The sequence below is a fragment of the Gopherus flavomarginatus genome, chromosome 14 (genome assembly GCF_025201925.1).
Source record: "Gopherus flavomarginatus isolate rGopFla2 chromosome 14, rGopFla2.mat.asm, whole genome shotgun sequence".
NCBI classification, from domain to species: domain Eukaryota; kingdom Metazoa; phylum Chordata; order Testudines; family Testudinidae; genus Gopherus; species Gopherus flavomarginatus.
Genome location: NC_066630.1, coordinates 16,019,339 through 16,036,479, shown reverse-complemented (window position 1 = coordinate 16,036,479; position 17,141 = coordinate 16,019,339). Strand labels below are relative to the sequence as shown.

Below are 17,141 nucleotides of genomic sequence, written 5' to 3'. Positions count from 1 at the left end.
ATTATATATATATATCTATCTCCATATATATTTAGAAAGTTTTTCCTAATATCCAACCTAAATCTCTCTTGCTGCAAACTAAGCCAGTTACTTGTAGTCCACCTCTTGGTGAAAAAAAACCAACCCTCCTACCCCGGAGTGACATAAGTTACATTAACATAAAGAGGTCTCTACACAGTGCTATGTCAGGGGAAAATACTCTCCCAACAACATAGCTTCCACCTCTCTTAAGATGGAGTAGTTATGTTGACAGGAGTAATTATGTTGACTGGTGAAGACGTGCTACAGCGGCACTGCTGCATCAGTGCAGTGGTGCTAATGTAGCGCAGTAATGATGACAAGTCCTAAGAGCCCCAGTCAGGCAATAAGACTACTCGCATCACATGCTTAAAGTTAGGCAACATGCTTAGGGCCAGACGCAAGGCTCCTTGAAGTCAGTAGAAAACTCCCATTGCCTTCAATGAGTTTTGGATCAGGCACCCAGTGAAGGCCGAAGTTAAAGATCTCAGTAAGCGATAACCAATTACAAAAATTAAATAAATATATAATTGTATTCAAAATTACAATCCATGTTAAACTGTAAACTTTTATTTACCTTCAAATGGAGTCTTTTAAAATAATCCCTCAACATTTGCAATCATAAAAGAAGAAGCAAAGGTTTGGAGTATTAAAAAAACCCCAAACCTCTATTTGGAGACAGGACAGCAAGATAGCCAACTTCATCTATGAATATTATAAGAAACATTTTAGGTGTATTGACACTTCAAATATCTTGGAAAGTCTGACTGAAAGTGCCATGCAGACACACATTGCTTGAAAACAACAGCTAATTAAATTAAACTTTTAGAAAAATTGTTCTGATTAGAAGTCTTTAATATAGATTCAATTTAAAACTTTTTCAGTGGCACAGATTTTTCACTTGCCTTTATGCTTTAATTTTTCTGTCTCTTCACCCACCATACCGAAGATTGTTTTTACTGCTGCTTGTCATTGTTCTCATTTAAGAATGTGGGAGAAGTCAGTCAGCAAGAGAGACTGAGATTTCAGTTTGTTACCCTCTGGAGTAAGAAACCATTTAACTTTACCGGATGAAAATGCCACCAAAGATAAAGACACTAACCACATGTGACATTGCCCTTGAAACAACAAGCAATTACTACCGCAAGTGCCATTCACACACTAATAGGTTAGAGACAGTTACTGATAATGTAATAATAGACCACCAAGAGGAGATGATATAGAAATTCCTCATTACAGAGTTGGAAATTAGATGCACAATTACCTTCAAAGAAAGGGATGAATCATCTTCACTCATGTCTCTTATACACAGCATTCCTGGTTCTGATCTCACTCACAGCAGCTTTACACAGCTCCTGATTTACACCAATGAATGTGGAAAAAGAATCATGTCCAGAGTAGGCTTATACACCCTTTATGGAAACATCCACTATACTTTTGGGAAAAATCTATAGAAATATAAGTTTCTATAGCATTTACTCTGAAGAAAAAAGAGCCCTGTAAATATGATGGGGTTTTTAAAGGGTTTTTTTGTGGCATCCTATAGCAGAGATATCATTTCCAACTATATAGGAGGATCAAAATAAACATATTATAAAGTTAACACTCTCTTAAATTCGCTACAGCTTTCCAGTTCATTCTCCAGAGCTGTAAATTCAGCCCCTTCACAAGCACTAAACAAAAATAAAAATTTAGCAGATCAGAATGTCTCTCCTAGAATGTTTATGTGTACAATGATCAGAAGTCTTAGTTTTAGGGCAGTCTCAAAATTTATCCCCTCTTTTTATCAGGTAGATTTGAAAATACTGTGATGTTAGTCTCCAGGTGTGTTGGTTCAGGAAATGAGGTGTGGTGCAAGTATTTCCTTCTATCATTTTCAAATATTTGGTGCCCAAGCAACCAATACTGGTCAGATCATCAAATGGTGTAAACTGATATAATTCTATTGAGGTCAAAGGAGCTATGCTACACCAACTGAGAATCTGACCAATTAAATTAACCCCATATGAGAGTTGTTGCACATTATGTCATATACATATAACCAAAACTGGCAAACAAACACCTCTGAGTTTTACTTTGGCCATTAAAATGAATATTATTATTATTACTATAAACAGAAAGTTGAGATGGGCATTTTAAATTTTACTTTCAAATTTGATCAATTTTTCCCCCACTAATTTATTTTTGTGTATCTTTTTCTCCTTCCATTTTTCTTCCATCTCTAACAGAAAGTTTATTTCTGAGATATTTCAGCTTTCAACAGATCTGTTTTCTTGTGATTCAGGGCATCAGTATTATCTATTACCCACATAATTCTGTTCAATGTTCATATTTTCATAATTACCAAGACACAGGATTCTGCTCTGGCTGCCAGTCCATACTGTAGGAGCAGTGTGAGATTGTGTTAACAATCACACACAGGTACCAGCAATGAAATTAATTGGAGGGTCCTGCTCTCACATGGAGCAAGGCTAGCACTATTTTTTGAGTTTCAGTGCAGCTGTGCCTTTGGAGGTAGTATGATTTGCAATAGCAGACTTCTTAGGCTATATCTAAGAAGTCTGTCTTTCTGGGACTTGGGGAGCAAATGATAATCGGTAACATAAAATAAAATCTATTTCCAAAATGATATCAACAACAACAAAAATCTTGCAAAAAGCTACACTTGAGATGTAAGAGCACAACAGCAGATTTTGATGCATTTAGAAAGATTCAGGTAACACCACCAAAACCTGTTGCTTTGGGATTAGCTTTTATCATCCCTGAGAAGACTGTAACATGGATGAATAATGTCTTGGTTTGATAACTGTGGGAAAAGTATATCCTGCTCATGTATTAAGTTTAAAATTTTATCTTAAGGGCTTTTTACAACATTTCACCTTTAAGCGTCAGCATTTTTTTCTACCACATTTAAAATAAAAAAAGGGTGCTGGACATATATATTCAGTCACATTTCTTACAGATTGATCATAGCTGTGAAAGAGATGATTCTGGATATGTCAGTCCAACAAAGATTGTATGTCCTCTCATACTGCTAGTCTGTTTTTGATGTTTTTGCAGCAGTATAATTCTGTTGGGCCAGTTCCTGGATCCTAGGTTTGTCCCCTCTTCTCTATTTCAATGACTGAGAGAATTTTAAGTGGCCTTCATTCCAAAGCTGATTTACATGCCTTCCTATTTCTTTTGGTGTAGAGGGAATTCTGGGACAGGGAGGGGCATGGAAGGGGTCTTACACACTCCAGACATTCTAAACTGATGGGTGGAACAATCCTGAGGGGGCCAGTGCACCCAGGCTAGCTATTCTAATTTGTTCTTCCAGGGTCAAGAAAGGAATAAAAATAGATTCTGATCACCTTTCACATAGCCTGAAGCTGTGCCAAGCATGAGTTTTGTGTAGTTGAGAGTCTAACTCGGTGTTTTGGACCAGGATGTAGGCAGTATGGCCTAGAGTCAGAGCAGGAGTCAGGTCTAGTGGGCACAGAAGGCATCCAGGTTGGGGAATGAAGCCAAACATCAATCCAGAGTCAAGGATCAAGCTGAAGTCAGAACCAGGAATCAAAGCTGGGGGTCAAGAGCCAAGGGAAGATACCAAATGCCAGAGCCAAGAGTCAGAGATTGGAGCCACAACTGGTAATTGATGTTTGGAAGTAAGGCATAAAATCAGGAGCTGGAGGAGAGGCAACGATCAAGCACAGAGCGGGAGCACGGTTGGAACAGGAGCAAAGACAGGGATGAGGCAGGAGCCAGGAATAAGAAACAGAGCAGGGAGCAGGCACAACAGCATCCAACACAGCCACAACAGGAAATCACAAACAACCTTCCTGTGCCTCCTTCTGGCTCCAGTAGTGCAGTTGTACCAATCAGTGGAGCTGGGTGATCTTCCAGTCAGGGCTCCTGTGGTTGCTGCCTTGGCTAAGGCTATAGACCTATTAGTTTCTTAGCCCAGCAGGCTTTAGTAGACATTGGGTGGAGTCTGGGGCCTTCCCAGAACAGAGTTCAAGACCCAGGACATTATATCCCCTACTTTTACTTTGGATTTTCCTTGACTTACACTAGTTACATCAGAATCAGCCCTCAGCTATTTAAGTAACACTTTGCTGGTCATGTAAACTAATAAACAGCAAAACTGTGAAACTCTCCCTCTAACACAGTGATAATTTAGTGCAGATTCTGCTCAGAGTAATGCAAGTGTAAATCTGCAGGAACCCCATTAGCTTCACAAGTGTCACTGAAACCAGAATCTGGACCCGTCTCTCCAAAGTGCCCTGTGATGCTGCATGCAGAGTATTTCTATTTATAAAAACTGATACCCATTCCCCAGCTTGGTGGGTGCATATGCATAAAGAAAAATGATAATATAAAAATGTAATATACTATTTACATTATAAACAGCATCAAACAGTCTAAAACTGTATTGCCAAATAGGATAACACCTCAAAAATACCATAAGAAACAGCTCTATACCTAAACCTAGCCTTTACCTAGCGTGATATTTAAACTAGACAAACTCACACATGCCCACCCACCATGATCCAAAGTCTAAGCAAACAAACTAGTCTTCAACCATGTGCTGAAGCTCTCTGCAGACTGACATCCACCAAGACCAACTGTTCCCATTCCCCCAGTGTTCAGACCTGAGCACTGATATCTTTAAATACCAGGAGGAAATCTCAGTGGGCCTGATCCAAAGCCCTTTAGAGACTCCTTTGACTTCAGTGGGCTTTGAACCAAGCCCTAAATCAGCCAAGATTCAAAGCACAGCCCTGACTATCAGAAAAGCTGGAGCCACATTCTCTGCTTAAAGGAGTTAACTGTGTGCTGTGGCAGAAGAAGGGGGTCAGATCCTCTATTCCTCACTCTGTCTTATACTGATAGAGTGAGGTCACACAGTGCCCAATTTTCTAAAATGCAACTGCTATTGGCCTCCCAGTTTGTGAATGCATTCATCATAAGTGCGTGAACGAGCCAGATAACAGTTCACACAAACAGCCATTTATACTTTTTACTGGCCAGCAGCATACACACAAAGCAAATTTGTGCACACAAGATTGCATGACTAGAACCTGCAAATTAGGCACAGAATTCTATGCCCAAATTTTGCACGTGTATTTTTTTCATTTGCACAAATCAGAAAACCAGGACCTTAGTGTCTCTGTGCTTTAGTTTCCTCATCTGTAAAATGGTGTAAATTAATACCTTCCTTACATGCCATGTTTTGAGGTTTAAGTGCAAAGTGCTTAAATATCTTTGGATGAAACGTATTATATATGGGAAAAGTATAAAATATTAATTGTTGCTGTTAATTTAAAATCAATAACTTGAATTTCACTTAAAACCAACCTGGAAGCCAGCATAGAATATGGAGCATGGGTGCGATGACTTATTGTGAAGTAGCTGAAATTTCAAGGTGGTCTTCAGGGATAAGCCCAAAGAGAACATTAGAGAAGCCCAGACAATACCATGTATAAATATGGTGATGTACACATTCTGAAGAAAAGGTCATAATTTCCTTGTTATACACTCATAAAAAAACACTCTTGGCCATATCTGCTGAAAAATCTTAGTGGAGACAAAGGTCCAGTAGAATCTCCAGGCTGCAAACTTCTTTGACAAAGGCAAAGGACTGAATGGATATGAAGTTTGAAGCCAACCCTAGAAATGGTCACTCAAGCCAGTACATAATAAATAGCAGTGTGGGGAGGTTAATACTGCTGCTGTGTGTGTTGTGTGTATCTGCTCTATAGATAAAGAAAGAAGTTTAGTCTTCAGTGCTATCAGTCAAGTGATCTATCTTACTCACACAAAACATTTTAAAGAGGATTTAAAAAATGGTAGTGAATTAAAAACATTTTCAATTCTTCCCTTTGATATTCCTTGCTTCAGTCTGTTCAGTAATAATCTTAATGTTTCTTAAACAGAAAGGTTTGCAGTTAATTTCCTTTTTTCTATTTAATTTACTCTTAGCTCCCTGAAAAGTGCCCTATTGGTAGACCTCCAGTGGTAAAAGATTTTTTCCCTATTCACGTCTCAGGATCATAACTTTAATAGGTATAATTATGATTTTCCAAAGTAAATAACAATATTTAGTTACACTCCAGTTGCCTCATGAGACTCACATATAATTACCAAAATCTGATATTTTAATTTAGTATCTTTGCTGCGATGACACATGGAGTTTCAGGACTACAAAAATTAATGAGGTTTGGTTTTAAAATTAACTTGAACTGTAAATAATTAAGCATCTCTATATTTACATGTCCACAGGCATTTGTTAAGCCACAGCAGGAAAATCGAGTCTCATCTTTATTCCTGAAGCTGTTAGAACAACGTTCCTCAACTGACTATGGTTGATTCATCTTCAGTGGATGTCTAAAATACAGGAGGGAGGGAGGGAAGAAGGGCCTATGTGGTTCCAGAGAGAGGAAATGTCTGTATTATTTAATCTGAACTAATGGTTCAGTAAGAGAAAAAGACTCATTTACATTTAAAGTCTTCTCCTTTCACAAATGTGTATGTCTGTATATATATATATATACATAAACACACACAAACACACTTTAAATTTCATAGGCTTTTATACTAAGTAGTTCCAAATGTTATGTAAAATTGTAGTTTCTTCAAGCCCAGGCTGGACCACTGGCCATTTGCTCACTAGGCCAACTCCACATGCTGACTAGAAGACTGATGCATTCCTAGTCCCAAGTGCCTCTAGCCATTCTTTTTGATAGGACTATTTGACAATTTTCCTTCTAAACTTTTTCAGTGGAAAACTGTTTTTTCAACTAAATGCTATTTTCACAAAAAGTGTCTGCTTTCCATTAAACATTTTGATTTTGTTGGAAAACCGAATGCATCAACCCCCAAGTGTTTTCATTTTTACCACAGAAAACTGAAAAATGTTGGCCAAAACCTGAAGTTTTCTATTCAGATATGCTTCCATGGTGACTCATGCGATTGGTAGTTCAGTCATCTCATCTCCCCATTTTCCTGAGCTCCCTAGCTGGGAGAAACTCATCGCCCATGATTCACCGCTTCTCCTCACGCAGACCATATTGAATGATGGGAGATATAGTCCAACCAGTGATCCCAGTCTGTAGAGGAAAATGGGAAAATGATGCATACAAATGACAACTCCAATGAAGCACCAAGAAGGCCTTTTCGGAATCAAAATATTTCAGCTTTTGGTGAAAATATTTTGGATTTTGCCAAAAAGAGAAGTTTCTGCAGAAAAAAAATCAATCCCATTTTCTGCTCTAGTTTTCAGTCTGTGCCTGATAAAGTACTGCTAAACTGTACCTCCCTGAGACCTTTGCTGCATAATACAGTAGCTCCAGCCAGTTCTATGATGCCAACAAATACCTTTTTCTGGTTGCTTGCCAGAAGTCCCTGTGCCACACAGCAGGAGAAACATGAAAACACTGACTAACTGGGCAGTATAGAACCTCAGTGAGGAACTGGAAGGCTGCCCAGTGTTTGAGCCTTTCCCAGGTTAGGTAAGTGGAATTTTGGGGTTGAGAAGTTGGGGCCTCAAGTTCAGAGGAGAAGAGAATAATGGAATTTAAGATTAAATTGATGTTGATATTAGCTGGGAGTTGGGGTGGGAGGGAGAGGAGGTTTGTATGTTGCTTTTTATTTATTTTATTTTATTTTTTATAAGGAGAGAAAACTGGATTTTTGAAAAGCGAGAGGAGAATAGGCAAATCTGGAATATCAATATATTCCTAGGAGCATTCTGTTGTACTGTGCCTTTAGAAAATGCAACACAATCCCGCAAATAGCAGATAGTTGCACACCAATTTGCTAGGGCTGATCCCTTCCCGCTGCTTATATCTTGGGCCCCTTTATACCAGTTTTACTTCCCTTTACTCCCACTTTGCATATTGCTTCTTATGAGACTGGTTCTGTGAAGTGCTGAGAATGCTCCCTCAAGTCTCACTGGATCAGATCCTCGGGTAGGGTGACCTAGTGTTATTCCATTGATGTCAATGGAGCTATGTCATTTTCCACCAGCCGATAATCTGTCTCAATGATTTCAATGGGTTGTGGGTACCTTGCAGGTACTGTGAATGTAAGGGGGCTGTTTTCCCTTACTAAAATTCAGTGGTGTTTTCTTTTTTTTTTTTTTCCTGGTTGGCTAGCTCCCAGTACTAAAAGAAAGGAGAAAGGTCAATGGGAAATCAGGATCCTTAGATTAACAGTCTCCAGGAACAATGGGGAGAGGCCAAAGCTCCAGGTCAGCCTGATTGACAGGGCGGGCAGCCTAATCAGGGAGGGCCCCCTCCTCTATGTGAGCTAAAATTGCCTGGGTTAGACAGAGTGGGGCCAAGCTAAAGAAAGGGCAGGGGCTGAAGCTGAGCTGGGGAGCAGAGCCGTGCCAGGCAGAGGGGCCAGAAAAGCAACCCAGGAAGCAGGTCAGTGCTGGGAGCAGAGCTGCAGCAACCAGAGCGAGAGGGGCCAGAGAGCAGCCCAGGGAGCTGAAGGCAGAGTAGCAACAGCAGTGCTGAGGCAGAGTGGAGCTGGAGCTGAGGCAGAGTGATGGAGCTGGGGCTGGAGCAATCCAGAGCCGGGTGCGGTGAGCAGCTGGGAAGTGCAAGGGGGATGCTGGGCAGCAGGCCAAGTGCAGGGAGATGCCCCCAGCCAAGAGGTCCTGCAGGCCAGACTTGGAGGGGGATCGTAACCCCAATGGGTCAGGGGCAATGCTGGGAAGAAGGGTTCTGCCACCATAAGCCAGAGCGCATGTAGCCACTGCCAGAGCAAGTGTCTGACCCACAGCATCCCTGCAGCACAACCAGGGCCTGAGAAGGAGACCTGGGACTTGTGAGGAACAAACTGAACTTCTCTGACATTCCAGGGATGCTGGTTGTGACATCCTTGTGCCACAGAGTGGAGTGTTCCCCACAATAGCGGGACCATTCCCCCGCTTACACTTATCTTCCATGATCAGCCCCTGTTGAGTCAAAATACTTTGAATCTGCAAGTGCAGCCTGGAGTATTTTGGACTATATTGTTACTGTGGAACACTGCTGTATTTTTGTAAGTGCTACCTCACAATATGGGGGCCATCGTAAGGAAAATGAAAGGAAAAGAAAAGCATGATCAGACATCAACTTCAGAGAGCAGCTTTGAAAGAGATGAAAATTCTGTAGGATTTAGATTGAGTCTTCAATTATTTCTTTAAATGTTATCTACTACTCTATGTAAAATTACTTTAGGGTAAGACAACCATGAGTGGGTAGTGAATTGCACTGTTACACAGTAAATTTTGTAATACTGAAATGTGCTTTATTTGACAAGCTTCTAAAAACTCCCTGGTTAAAGAAAACTAATTGGCTTAACAAAGTTACCAGAAGGACTAGAACATAAATAACACGTTCAAACTATAAACTATAACATACGAACAGTTAAAGCATATGAAAATATCCAATGATGGAAGAATAGCATTTTCCCTGTTCTATACCTTGTATTATTTTGATTGATTTTACCAGCTCCAATGTAATCCCAGTATAACTCACTAACAGCAGATGAAACAACACCGTCTATTTATCATATTTTCCACTAAAGTCTCTTTTCTATTTTGTTGTCAATTTTTTTTCTGTCACTTCTTGTTTGCTGGGAGTGTCTTGTCCTGCTAGAAAACATAAAAGAGACTTGATAGCATGGTTGTGTGTTGCCCTTTCTTATAATCCTGACTTTTTTCTAAAAATATTTTATAATAGAAAACAATCTCCTCCATTCAGTAAATCTGTGTCTCACGACATGAGTAGATACTGTACATTATTTTTACTGTGTTTAAAATTGTATTAATTACTTGGTTATATTGCATTAAGAGGCAGATGTATGTACTTCAAAAGGGAAAAAAAATAAAAATGTTCCTATCATTGATCTTCTACTCTTTTTAATAATAGGCCTGGAATCTGGGACATAAGGGTGAGAGCACAATGAAGGCAAGACCATCAGGGACTCCACCACTAAAGCTGCAACATTATTCTCTCTGCCAACAAAGACATGCTCAACTCAATGAGTAGCAGTGACTAAAGGGTCCTCTCCTCTCCTGAAACCATGTGATCAACCCGCCAGTTTGCTACAGAGGGGCATCCTTCCTGAACTGTAATGTGCGGATCAGTGTAACCCAATAAAGATCAGCCCAATGCTGCTGGAAAGGCCAAAATGGCCCTCCATGTTCAATAACCATTTCAGTCCTCAGCACATTTAATGCTATTAAAAAAGCATGGACTCCACAGAGAATCAAAAAGGAGAGGGGAGAGAGTATGAAGCTCCTTTGCCCTCTATGCAGAAAACAAGACTGTGTTGCCATAGACGGCTTTCCCCATAAACCTTCACATAAAATGGATGACCCAGACTGTGGGGCAGCCTGGCTTCAAATCTGCTGTTCTCTGCAGGGCTACTTACAGTATAGGATAGCCACAGGGCTGTGTTCTCCCTCACACAGAATCACTCAAGTGAGTGGATCTAGTAAACATACCAATCCCATGAGTAAGGGATCCAGCATTTTGGTTTGAACGATGCTACTTTTTTATAACCCAGTGTTCTCCACTATCATTGAAAAGATTGAGCTCTCAGAGAAACTAGTTTTTCATGCTTTTAAGCCCCATTTGATCTCTTTGTTACATTCCTACTAAGTGAATAATTCCAATATCAAAAGCAGAGGAAATGGCTGCATTTCAGCATTGGTATTTTTTCATTACAGGTGACAAACACTTGTGAGAGTTGAAGACAAAAAAGAAAGTTCACAAACTGAAGCCGACAAGTGATGCATATTCTTCACTGTATTCTGTCAGTAACACAAGAAGCATAGAAAACTACTAGCTATTAACATAGCAATTTAGCTAAGCACAACACTGCATGATTGTTATCTTGTCTGAATATAATTGGCTCATTAATCAAAACCATATCAACTTGTTCTTGACTTTGATAGTGTGATCAAGTGTAAATATGAACTTTGAAGAATATTTTATACAAACAGGATTGATTCACCATCTATTCTTGCTTTACTTTAAAGTTATCTTTTTTATGCCTAGAAGTAAGGCATAAGCTTTATCAAAATGACTGGCACTCCCCACTTCTCCTTACCGTCTCTGATAGCCATTCTACCTCACTAACTCAATCTGTGCTTTTGTTTGTCATCTGGCTTTCACAGAACTGTCTGCTACCACACTGGTCTCATCCACTGAGTTTTCTGTGAACGTCAGTTTATTATTTGGCATGTCTATCCGAGGATCAAGTAATATTTGGAACAGAGTCTGTGGTGGGGCAAAAATATGTTTCTCCAGGTGAATGCTGCGTAATTTCAAGGGTTAAGAAAGAGAGAGATGTTCTCATATTCAGCACTGGCATTTGAGTCTGTTTGCCATCTGGGCATCAGCAGGGGAACATGATTTCATATTCAGTGATCTATACTTTGTATTTGCTAGGTAACAGGTCACTTAAGAGTGATGCAGCAATCTGTCTCTCCCATATGCACACACTAACAGGTGTTATGTAAAACACAATGCTTGGATCCAGTATATTACCAGAGTACAATAAACTAGATGCCCAAACCAGATATCAAAGGATGCTTAAGTAGCCAAGATTTAATTTATTCCCTAAAATACTAGGAATCTTCTCTTTAACAACGTTTTGAAATCTACAAACTTTATTTTCGTAATGTTTCACTTTTCAATGACATAGCTAAATATTGTACATGTCTTAAAGCAATGTCAACAGATTTATATGTTCAGGAATGGGATGAGGAAGGATCAATAGTTCCACAGGGCTGGATTCTTCTGTCATGGAGACACAATGTTTAGAATCAAGAATCCATGGGACAAAGATCTACTTCCTGAGAATGTTGGCATTGACTGTGTGGACTAGAAAGTAGCAGAGAGCTAGACATGTCATGAACACTTCTATTTCTTGTTGGGGCTGGGGGGATTCTTTGACTGAATTAGATCTAGTCTCATTTAATCTTAATTTCATAGACTGTGTTTCACCCAAGTGGTGAGTTTAGACTTTAACTGTCTCGTGCCTCTAATTCTTTTGAGGGCTGGTAGAAGGTTCATTTGTGGAGAATTTAACTGAGGTTACAATTTTTGACTGTCAACCTTCATCATGTCCCTTTAAATATTGGCAGTGACTAGATGAGCAAATGGAGCAGCTGTTTAAATGGTTATATTAATATCCCCTCCAATATTCAGAATGTGCCACCATTGATTTCCACCTGGTCAGGCAGCACAATGGACAGAATAGGCTTCATTTCAGTCTGTACAGAGCCCTGAACATGTAAAGCACTATGTATGTTCTAAGTGCTATTACTTTAATAGAACTATTGCTATTAATTGCATGGGCATAATCCTCCAGCTACTATAGTTATGATATATGGATAGGAGAGAGAAGAATAGAAAAGATGGATCAACAGGTAGATATTGACATAGAGTATTTCTTATGCACATTGGGTGAAACACAACCCTAGGAAGAAATCTGGCTTATGCAACACTTAAGCATATTTTGAGGCCTTGCAATGACCCTCTGCATAAGGTGAATTTTGACCCCCAAACGCCACAGTCTCTTATTAGTGGGCTGGCTTGTTGCTCCAGTCAAAACAAATTTCACTCACAAGTCTGCCACAATCAGTAGATACATGCTCCTCTCACCTTGTCCATTGTGAGACATCTGCTGATATCCGCTCCAACTGGGTTGCCAGTGCACATCCTTACCTGCTTTGGCCCAGTGCCATTAGCCCCAATCTAGCCTATTGCTGTCACTTGACCAGAGCAGCTTTGGTCCAAAGCTGCGAGCTGTGGGCCTAATCCACTCCTTCTGTTGCTGCTTCCAAGCCAGATCTGCTCCCTTCTGACAAAATCAGTTGCAGCCCTGTTCACCATGGCTCCTATGAAACATGGGAATAAACTCCTAAAGTTCTGATGGAGCTTTTCTCCTCAAGTGGGAACCTGGATCAAGGTAAGGCAACCAGGTAGAATCCCCAATCTCTCTCTGCTCAAATGGCACAGCATTACTCAATCTTTGTTCACTGCCTATCAGAGCAGGATGACCCAATTTCCCCATGGAATAACCTCCATACACTCATACCCTTCTGTATATATGCAGCTGCATAACACATTGAAGACAATTCCTAAGAAAAGATCCTCAAATATAATGTAACTGTAACCATTTACAATAAAAGCTGGTCTTTTGCTTTAATGCACTGGATGGGGAGTGAGAAAATTTGAATTCTCTTCCCAGTTCTGCCATGCATTTCCTGTTTGACATTGGACATGTCACACAAACGAAAACATTTAAAAGTGGTCACTGATTTTGGGTGCCCAGATTGACAAACTGTGGGTCTGACTCTCCAAAGTGTTGAAAATCCAGCTGAAGCCAGTAGGAGTGCTCAGAACCTCTGAGAAATCAGGCTCAAAAAGATTGAAGTTGGACACCCAGAATCAGAGACCAGTATTAAATTTTGTGCTTTACCATTACATGCCTCTATTTACCTAAATGTAAAACTATAATACTTATTTCCTTCATATGGATGTTCTGAGACTTAATTAATGAGTCTTTGTAAAGTAATTTGAAATCATAGCATGGCTGCTTTCTCTCTCCCCCTAAGAAGTGAAAGTTATTATTAGAGAATTAATTTCATATTTTGTTATTATTTGACAAATGCAGAAAGTTAAGGCCTGATAGAACGGCAAGCAGTTTTTCATTTGCCTTTCCATTTGAGGATTTTAAATGCTCTTGTGTATATGATTGTTATGCTATAGAAATCCCCTTCCATTAACAGGTGTTCCCATGATTCTAATCCTGGAGCTGAATTGTTTGTATATTTCCTATGTACCACATGAAAAATATAAATGTACAGCAGATCTTTAAAATAACAAACAAGAAGTATATCCACATGGTCAAATTAAATATTTAGTTATCAATAATAGAAATATAATTAGTATTAAATTAGAATTTACTTGAAAGATTTGATTATTAGTTAAATGTCTTTACTCATTGGTGAATCCACTTTTTCTATATTCTCAGCCAAGATGGTAATTAAAAAAAAAATCACAGTTCAGTGCACTGGAATCATGTGTAACTTTTCAGGTTCCTGTTATTCAACTGAGGTAACAAATATTTATATATACTTATCACATGGTTTAGTTATAAATGAAAAATGCACAAATAAATAAGTTATATTCAATACTGAAAATGTGAATTTTGTTTTGAGTACCCAATCCTCTGAAGACATAACTCAATTACTGCTCCTATAATGAATGGAACCAGCAGGATCAGACTCTGTGTCTGTAACCCTTTCATTTTGATTTATTGCAACAGTTTACTGAAGAATACAAGCTAACATGAATTTGAAATGACATATAAATAATGGTACTTTTTAATTTAAAAAAATCAAAGTGGATTAATTGGCCTTACAAAAAATCATGTAATATCCAATCGCATACAGTAATATTATTATGCTCTTAAAAAGGTCCATCTTTACTGACCTCCTCTAGCTTGACTTAAGCTTTTGCCTGTATGAAAGTCTGACCTTAGCTGACTTCCTGCCCCAGATGCTGAATACTAATATACTGTCGCTTCTTCCTTTTGGTTTCAGCTCCTTCCATCACTGTAGTTTTGTGGCCAATCATGTAAGACAGAAAATAAGAACAAAACAAGCACAACAACTGACTAAAAGTTTACAATATTACTGCTAATTTCAGTGAGAAGATGTCATGTTGTATTGCTGCCACCATGCGGTGCTGAGACTAATTCAGCACCATTCCATATTCCACGCACACAGAGCCGACCTTAGGATTTATGGTGCCCTAGGTGAGATTATTAAACTGATGCCCATGTGCCTGATCTGCTCTTAGCAACACAAACATAAGCTTATAGTATTGGAAAACTTGCCACATTCACATTATTAAAACCAGTTTAACTTAATTAAGCACACTGTAATGCTGATGGACTAGCACTAAAGAAGCAGCACTATAGAAAAAATTCTGATATGACAGAATGATGCAAATAATATATTTTTTTTAATTTATCAAAATTTTATTGGAAATTTATATGAAGAGATATTGAAACAAAGATTTGTTTTTAATTAAAAGCAATCTTTCTGGCTTTTTTGGCTGCAAAATCAGTAATAATGTCATCGTATGACAAAGACAAAGTCGTGTCTTGTTCGATCGCAAGAATAGCAAGAACAGTCAAGCGTTCCTGACTCATTGTAGAGCGGAGATAGTTTTTAATGAGCTTTAGTTTTGAGAAACTCCGTTCTCCTGATGCTTCTGTTACAGGAATTGTCAGTAGAATACGAGTGGCAATGTACACGTTAGGATATATGTCAACAAGTTTGCGGGTATGAATAAACTGTACAATGTCCATCACCGATTTTGCATGTGGCAACATTGATGACAGTGTACTCAATTCTTCGTACAGTTCAAGTCCATTTAAATCAAAACTATCACCGTGCTTCAGGAGGCTCTCTAGATTCTTGCACTTTGTCATTAGTTGCTCTTGTTTTCCTATTTTGTTGAATTTAGTTATGTCATACAAAAATCCAAACTGTTCATGGTGTACTTGCAAGGTATGAAACCCTTCATCAACAGCAGATACTTCTTTATCCATCACAACATTAAAAAATTCAACCTCAAATTTCTTTTCTGGATCATCTATGGGCATGATCTGCTGTACAGATTCTTCACAAAGAAGTGTCCCTGGCCTTTTAACTCATATTAACTATGTATTTACTTTATGAAAGTTGGAGAAAACATTGTGAAAACATAAAACATTGGCTGCCCAACTTCTGGGCTGGCAAAAGTTATACTGACTCACAGGGAAAAAAAAAAGCAGGAGAATCTTAGTACAACATATGGTCACTCTATACCAGTGGTCGGCAACCTTTCAGAAGTGGTGTGCCAAGTTCACTGTAATTTAAGGTTTCTCGTGCCAGTGATACATTTTAATGTTTGTAGAAGGTTTCTCTCTATGTCTATATTATATAAATAAACTATTGTTATTATCTGAGGTCTTGGCCACCGGTCCTGCTCAGGCCACTGCCAGCTGAGTAAATGAAACCCCAAACCGGCAGCGGGCTGGTGGCTGGAACCCTAGACAAGGATCCCAGGCCCTGCTCAGCCTGCTGCTGGTCTGGGGTTCTGACCACCAACTCCTGCCAGCCAGGATCCTGGCCGCCAACCCCCCCCCTCAGCCCGCTACCAGCCTGGGATTCTGCTCACCCAGGCTGGCAGGAGGCAGAGTGGGGCTGGTGGCTGAGCTCCTGACTGGCAAGGGGCCGGCAGCCGGAACCCCGGAGTAGCCGTAGGCTGAGTGCTGCTGGCACCCCAGACTGGCAGCAGACTGAGCCAGTCAACCCCCCACCAGCCCTGCTCAGCCCGCCACCAGCCCACTCAGCCCGCCACCAGCCCACTCAGCCCGCTGCCGGCTGAGTGAATGGAACCCCAGGCTGACAGCAGGTTGAGTGGTTCAGCTGGCCTGCTCAGCCCACTGCCAGCCTGGGATTCCTTGGGCGTCCCCAGGCCAGCAGCAGGTGCTGAGTGGGGCCGATGGCTGGTAACCCAGCTGGCAATAGGGCAGCAGTCGGAACCCCTGAGCAGTGATGGGCTGAGCCGCTCAGCCTGCTGCTGCATACCATCAAAAATCAGCTCACCTGCCACCTTTGACAGGTGTGCCGTAGGTTGCCGAACCCTGCTTTATACACTAGTAAGGAGATGAGCATATTACAGTTGTTGGAGGGCTCTTATCAGGAGTAACAGGCTATAGGAAAGTCAGTCAACATTTTTTGTTTCTCTGATGAAAACTGACCTACTCCCTGCCTCAAACCAAACCTGTCACTAATAATTGTCAACAACTTAATTTTCTGTTTTTGGCTAAGATATTGATTTAAAAAAAAACATTGAAATTGGATTCAGGATTGTTATTTGGGGCTTTGTCTTATATAGGCACCAATTACCCCCACCTAGAGTGACCAGACAGAAAGTGTGTAAAATCAGGACAGGGATGGGTGGGGGTGGGGGGGGTAAAAGGAGCCTATATAAGAAAAAGACCCCAAAATTGGGACTCTCCCTATAAAATAGGGATATCTGCTCACCCTACTCCAATCCCTTATCGTGATTTTT

The 17,141-nt window shown here is 40.0% G+C and overlaps 1 protein-coding gene across 1 annotated transcript in view; it reads left to right on the top strand.

Moving 5' to 3' along the window:
* The window catches only part of LOC127034479 (uncharacterized), a 1,011,597-nt gene that overhangs the window by 483,522 nt on the left and 510,934 nt on the right, over positions 1-17,141 (top strand). The window lies entirely within an intron of this gene.